General features: G+C 58.5%; 3 non-coding genes across 3 annotated transcripts in view; all 3 read right to left on the bottom strand.

The window, feature by feature from the left end:
* LOC140214541 (large subunit ribosomal RNA) overlaps positions 1-474 on the bottom strand; it is a 3,959-nt gene extending 3,485 nt beyond the window's left edge. Inside the window, exon 1 of the ribosomal RNA XR_011891478.1 lies at positions 1-474. This exon is cut by the window's left edge and continues 3,485 nt beyond it. This is a non-coding gene — a ribosomal RNA (large subunit ribosomal RNA).
* A 1,146-nt stretch (positions 475-1,620) lies between these two features.
* LOC140214543 (5.8S ribosomal RNA) lies at positions 1,621-1,773 on the bottom strand. Its single transcript, XR_011891480.1, has one exon. It is a non-coding gene; the product is annotated as a 5.8S ribosomal RNA (ribosomal RNA).
* A 1,574-nt stretch (positions 1,774-3,347) lies between these two features.
* LOC140214538 (small subunit ribosomal RNA) lies at positions 3,348-5,162 on the bottom strand. Its single transcript, XR_011891475.1, has one exon. It is a non-coding gene; the product is annotated as a small subunit ribosomal RNA (ribosomal RNA).
* Positions 5,163-6,738: the final 1,576 nt, after the last annotated feature.

The raw sequence follows: 6,738 nt of genomic DNA, 5'->3' as shown, positions 1-6,738 counted from the left end.
GGAGACTGAATCCCACCGCTTTCGAGCTTCGAGGGCCCACCCGTTTTACTCTAAGCGGTTTCACGTACTCTTGAACTCTCTCTTCAAAGTTCTTTTCAACTTTCCCTCACGGTACTTGTGAACTATCGGTCTCTCGGTCGTATTTAGCCTTAGATGGAGTTTACCACCCACTTAGGGCTGCACTCTCAAGCAACCCGACTCACGGGAGGCTTCATCCCGGGCGCGCAACGGCGGAGACGGGCCTGGCACCCACTCTGGGACAAGCCCCTGTCAGGGGGACTTGCACCGTCGCAAACACCCGAGAACGTCGCCTCCCATACACCACATTTCCCGACCGCCTGCAAGGACGGGGGATTCGGTGCTGGGCTCGGTCCCGTTTCGCTCGCAGCTACTCGGGGAATCCCTGTTGGTTTCTTTTCCTCCGCTTAGTGATATGCTTAAATTCAGCGGGTTGTCTCGCCTGATCTGAGGTCGACAACGGATACATCGCTTTCGCCCATTCCAGCACGACCGAGTACGACGCCCTGCCACGTCCTTACGGACGAGGCTGGCAGGCGGCACAACGCCTGCGCGCGTGCGTCATACGAGCGGTATGCCGAAAAGGACTCGACACGTTCGAAAACCCAGCGCCAACCGAGTGCGACGCCCTACCACGTCCTTCGCCCAACACGGAGCTACTTATAGACGAGGCTGGCAGGCGGTGAACCGCCTGCGCGCGTGCGGCGCACGAGCAGTTGCGTGGTAAGCGACCGTGTCTGAAGCCCAAACACCACCGAGGCAAAGATCGCCTTAGCAGCGCGCCGCTTCAGCGGGCACCGCAGGGGCGACTAAAACCTGGCGGGAGGCATCGTCTCGTGTAGCGTCGCCCCTGCCCCAACTGGAGTGGCCCAGTCTTTAGGGGACAGAGACTGCGAAGCACTTGGACCGACGGCGGACTACGACGGAACGCTTCAGCTCGGCCAACGGGGCACCCACGCTCTCGAAGGAGACATTTTCCGTTTCGCGGCAATTCTCCGCCGTGCCGTGACTCTTCTCGCTCGCAGACTGCGCTGTCGCGTCGAACCGCTTTCGGGGGCCACCGTTCTCCTCCCCGCTCCTCGCAAGAATCTGCCGATTCCCATTCCTGCGACGAAGCCCGGAAGGGCGCCCACACAACTGCGGTGACGTGAACGAGCGACCAGCTCTGGAGCTCGACGTACTTCGAAGGCAAACAGCGCAAATTGCGATCGCGCTGGCTTTGCGCACGGCGCGGGAATCGGCCGGCGTTTCATTCCCACGTTTTCCGTGCACGCAAGCGTGCGCTTCCGACTCTCTCGCAAACGTGCGCGCTACATGGCAACAGACGTTCGCGCCTCGTGCTTGGACCGCTCTTTCCCTGCAGGTATCCGACTCCATCCTGCGGCGGTCTTGCTAGAGGCGCGCACTCGTCACGCTGCAGTAGTAATGCCTCGTTTCCGTCTTTTCGAAGAATTGGCACAACGGTTTGCCACCGTCTCCCTCTCGTGAGGCCGCTGGCGCGTGGCTTTAGCGCTCAACGTACTGTCCATGATGCCGACGCGGTCAAAACGAGTCGACGGACGCACGTTCCCTGTGCGCCGAAGTCTCTCTTGATATGTGATCCGACCCTCAGACAGACGAAGCCAAGGGAAGACCCAAGGCCGCAATGTGCGTTCAAAGAATCAGTGCTCAGTGTGTCCTGCAATTCACACCAAGTCTCGCAGCTGGCTGCGTTCTTCATCGACCCGAGAACCGAGTGATCCACCGCTTAGAGTCGTGAAAAATAGTTTGTTCAATTCAGTACAGTACAACCAGGGTTTTAGGCACGTGGCGTCTCCCTGTGTGTGGTTTCGAAGAGCGCCTTTCGGCGTGCGCTCCTCCAGTCTCGCTCTTTCGGCGGCCGCGTCTCAGCAGCTGAAAGCCTAATGGCACTCCACTCCTGCTACTCGCGCGTGTGTTTTGCGCCCACGCCTTCCTCGCTTGCCCTCGAGGTAGCTTATGCCGTTTGCGCGCACTCGAAGCCGGTTTTACCTGCCATCCAACCACCGGACCCGTGTGTCTCGTGTGCACGTTCACATCGCTCCACTAAAAATTGCAAAGAGCGACAGAGCCATGATTAGGGCTAAGCCGCTGTGGAGTCTTTAACGGCTACACGGCCACGGGCAGGGCTTCACCCCCATCGACGTGCTTCGCTTCAGTCAGCAGTAGGTTCATAGAAGGGCCTCAAACACACACACACTTTCGCATCGGCAGATCGCCGCAGCATAACCGCTGTTGATCCAACAGCCTACTTGAGACGAAAGACAAGAGCCCGGCGCGCGTACTCGCGCAGCTCTCCAAAACCACTCGGCCAGTGCCAGGGACGGCTCCCTGCGCCGGCGCCACAACAAGTCTACTTGAGGCGGAAGACGAAGCCAGCAAGGGCCTGGCCGCAAGTGCGTTCGAATCCGGGACTACAGTCCCTCGTCTGTCCGTACTTCCTCTTTCGACGTGCGGCGCCTTCCCAAAGCGCACAAGTCCGCTAACCGCAGAACGCTTCCGACGTAGCAAAGCCGCGTTTCCTTCGGTACTTCGCAGCAACGCCGCCTTTCCCTCGGCGGCGGGCGAATAGCCTGCAGACGTCGTCGCATTAAACCGCGATCTCGACACCTCGCGCGTCACGAGCAGGAGCCGACCGGCAGCCTCCGGCCCTTTCGGACTCGGTGGCATTTGCCGCGGAGGACGGGAGAGCACTTTAGGCCACGGTTCCTTCCGTACTTGGCAGCCGCACCCTCATACCGACAGTTCCATGACCGACCGAGCGCCACACCGTTCCTTTAGTACTTGGGCGGCAACAAAGTCGGGTCGTTACTCCATACTCGCCGCAGGAAGCGACCGGCAGCCGCCAGACTTTTCAGACTCGGCAGCGTTTGCCGCGGAGGACGGGAGAGCGCTCGCACCACGGTTCCGTGTGTGTACTAAGCGGCAGCGGCATTAGCTCTCGACCGTCAGTTCCTTGACCGACCGCACGCTTCGCCGTTCCCCTCGTACTGGGCAAAGCAGCAGGTCGGGTCGTCTTACTCCCATTCCGCGCAAGAGCGCCAAAGCGGACAGAAAGCCCACCCAGTGTGCGTTACGCCGTTTCTACCCGCGGGCGCGGCCAAGCCAACCGTCCAAGGTTGCAGCCGGCGTCCACTGGGCGCAACAAATTTGGCACGGGGCGCCCCTCAAAATTCAGGCAGTCCCCGGCATGTTCGGGTATAGCCGTCCCCGCGTCCAAGCGGGGCCAGCGGCGGAAAGCGTCGGGCGCAGCGAGCTGCTTCACCCACACGGGGTAGAAACAATGGCGCTCGCCACCCTTCACAATCCGGTAATGATCCTTCCGCAGGTTCACCTACGGAAACCTTGTTACGACTTTTACTTCCTCTAAATGATCAAGTTTGGTCATCTTTCCAACAGACCGGCGCAACCGAAAGGCCGCGCCGGACATCGGTCCGAAGACCTCACTAAATCATTCAATCGGTAGTAGCGACGGGCGGTGTGTACAAAGGGCAGGGACGTAATCAACGCGAGCTTATGACTCGCGCTTACTGGGAATTCCTCGTTCAAGGGGAACAATTGCAAGCCCCTATCCCAATCACGAAAGAAGTTCCACGGGTTACCCAGTCTTTTCAGACAGGGATAAAGACACGCTGCTTCCTTCAGTGTAGCGCGCGTGCGGCCCCGGACATCTAAGGGCATCACAGACCTGTTATTGCTCTGTTTCGTGCGGCTAGGAGCCGCTTGTCCCTCTAAGAAGGTTGTAAGGTGCTGGGAACCCCGCACCTATTTAATAGGCTAGAGTCTCGTTCGTTATCGGAATTAACCAGACAAATCGCTCCACCAACTAAGAACGGCCATGCACCACCATCCACCGAATCAAGAAAGAGCTCTCAATCTGTCAATCCTCCCAGTGTCCGGGCCGGGTAAGTTTTCCCGTGTTGAGTCAAATTAAGCCGCAGGCTCCACTCCTGGTGGTGCCCTTCCGTCAATTCCTTTAAGTTTCAGCTTTGCAACCATACTTCCCCCGGAACCCAAACACTTTGGTTTCCCGGAAGCTGCCCGCCGAGTCATTTGAGTAACTCAGGCGGATCGCTGGTTGGCATCGTTTATGGTCAGAACTAGGGCGGTATCTGATCGCCTTCGAACCTCTGACTTTCGTTCTTGATCAAAGAAAACATTCTTGGCAAATGCTTTCGCAGTAGTTCGTCTTGCGACGGTCCAAGAATTTCACCTCTAGCGCCGCAATACGAATGCCCCCGTCTGTCCCTCTTAATCATTACCTCGTATTCCAAAAACCAACAGAACAGAAACGAGGTCTTGTTCTATTATTCCATGCAAGTTTATTCAGGCGACTCGCCTGCGTTGAGCACTCTAATTTTTTCAAAGTAAAAGCACCGGCCTTCTCGAGGCACACAATGAAGTGCACCAAGAAAGGACCGGCATGATGTTCAGTCCGAGCCGTCGCATCGGGTAGATGCACTACTCGTCTGGAACTGAGATCCAACTACGAGCTTTTTAACCGCAGCAGCTTTAGTATACGCTATTGGAGCTGGAATTACCGCGGCTGCTGGCACCAGACTTGCCCTCCAATTGATCCTCGTTAAAGGATTTAGAGTGTACTCATTTCAATTACGGGGCCTCAAAAGAGTCCCGTATTGTTATTTTTCGTCACTACCTCCCCGTGCCGGGAGTGGGTAATTTGCGCGCCTGCTGCCTTCCTTGGATGTGGTAGCCGTTTCTCAGGCTCCCTCTCCGGAATCGAACCCTGATTCTCCGTTACCCGTAACAACCATGGTAAGCAAGTAACCTACCATCGAAAGTTGATAAGGCAGACACTTGAAAGAAACGTCGCCGGCTCGTGGCCATGCGATCAGCACAAAGTTATCCAGAGTCACCACACAATACGGGCCGAAACCCGATCGATCTTGGTCTAATAAAAGCACCCGTCGCCCAAAGGGCTTCAGGCTCACTGCATGTATTAGCTCTAGAATTGCCACAGTTATCCAAGTAGGAAGAAACGATCTAAGGAACCATAACTGATTTAATGAGCCATTCGCGGTTTCGCCTTATTTCGGCATGTACTTAGACATGCATGGCTTAATCTTTGAGACAAGCATATGATTACTGGCAGGATCAACCAGGTAATCGTTCAACTGCGCGTCCAGCCTTTCAAGCAGGCCGGACGCCGTTTTTGCGATGCCGAGGCCACCTTCAGGCGCCCCAACACGCTTCGTTCTCGCAAAGGGTAGCACTTTGCACAGTCCGAGACGACGGCGTTCGAGCTCGCAACGGCGCCCTCCCCGCAGGGCCGGGTATCGCCACGCGGCAAGAAGCACGCAACATTCTCGATAGACCGGTTGTGTCGACTCGATCGCGGCTTGCGGTTTCTCTCGAGCCCGCAGCACTGGTGGACCGACCGACACTTGCAACGTAGCCGAGACGGCAAAGCCGCTAGGCGACGGGTCACGCCCGCGCCTTCGGCGCTTTCGTATTTGATTCGTCCGAGGACGATGCGGAACACACTTCGATATCGTGGAAAAAGCGTCGTCCGACAACCAGCCCCTAACGCATCAAGCGGATGAGGCTGCAGACGTCAGCTGTGGGATCCACGGGAGCGATACCGGGGACACGCTTGACGGGCACGAAGCCCGCCGCATATCAAACACCCAGGTCGCTTTGGGGGCGACTGCTCTCTGGGACCCCCATATAATAGCAGCGATAAGTACCCAGACCTCCATGGGGCCGTACTCGTGCCACTTTCGACGAGCGTTTGGCGAAAATCGTGCCGCCTCGTAACGCCGCGAGCAAGATTGAAAGCTTACGTCGGCAGCACAATGCCGAAGTCGTGAAAGCGCAGCGCGTCCACCGAATGCGCGAACGGCAATTTCTCGCCAATGGCCAGTACGGTTTCCTGCACAATTGCCTGTCTGTCGCCCTACGGGGCCCCCGGCCGATCGATTCGAGGCACGCTAGCACGGCCCCTTCGCCATTTCCGAGCACGAGTGCGAACAGTGCGGGCGGCGTGCTCGACGCCCCGGCTGACGTCGTTTCGGACTTTGTCTCTTCGCGTGCTCGCGGCAACGCCGCGGCCAACGACGACGTCTGCGCGGTTCTTTGCCGGTTCCCGGCGTGCTACAGTGCAGCCCTCTGCAGGGTGACACCGGCTCCGTCGTGGCCGTGCGGCGGCTTGTACGCAAAAGTTGCGTCAAAGGCGTCGCGCTCGCGCCGCCCCGGCACACGCGGTTTCGGACTTTGTCTCTTCCAGCGCTCGCGTAGTCGTGGGCACGATTGTCGACGTCGCAACGGTGCGCGGACACCGCCACGAGCACGCGCAAGACGAAAATCGCACTACGGTACAATGTCGGCCGGGGCCGTACGGCCCCTTACAGTAGCAGCGATAAGTGCCCAGACCTCCATGGGGCCGTACTCGTGCGACGCGGCGGCGTACTGCGCCGAGCCGAGCGCCAATATTTGGCTTTTGCAGGGCGGATTCGAGCTCTGGCGATCGCCGCGGTACCGCCGCTCACCGATTCAAGGCACGCTAGCGCGGCCCCTTCGCCATTTCCGAGCACGCGTGCGAACAGTGCGGGCGGCGTGCTCGACGCCCCGGCTGACGTCGTTTCGGACTTTGTCTCTTCGCGTGCTCGCGGCAACGCCGCGGCCAACGACGACGTCTGCGCGGTTCTTTGCCGGTTCCCGGCGTGCTACAGTGCAGCCCTC

The sequence above is a fragment of the Dermacentor andersoni genome, unplaced genomic scaffold, assembly GCF_023375885.2.
Source record: "Dermacentor andersoni unplaced genomic scaffold, qqDerAnde1_hic_scaffold ctg00000462.1, whole genome shotgun sequence".
Lineage (NCBI taxonomy): Eukaryota > Metazoa > Arthropoda > Arachnida > Ixodida > Ixodidae > Dermacentor > Dermacentor andersoni.
This window is presented reverse-complemented; position numbering and strand designations above follow the sequence as displayed.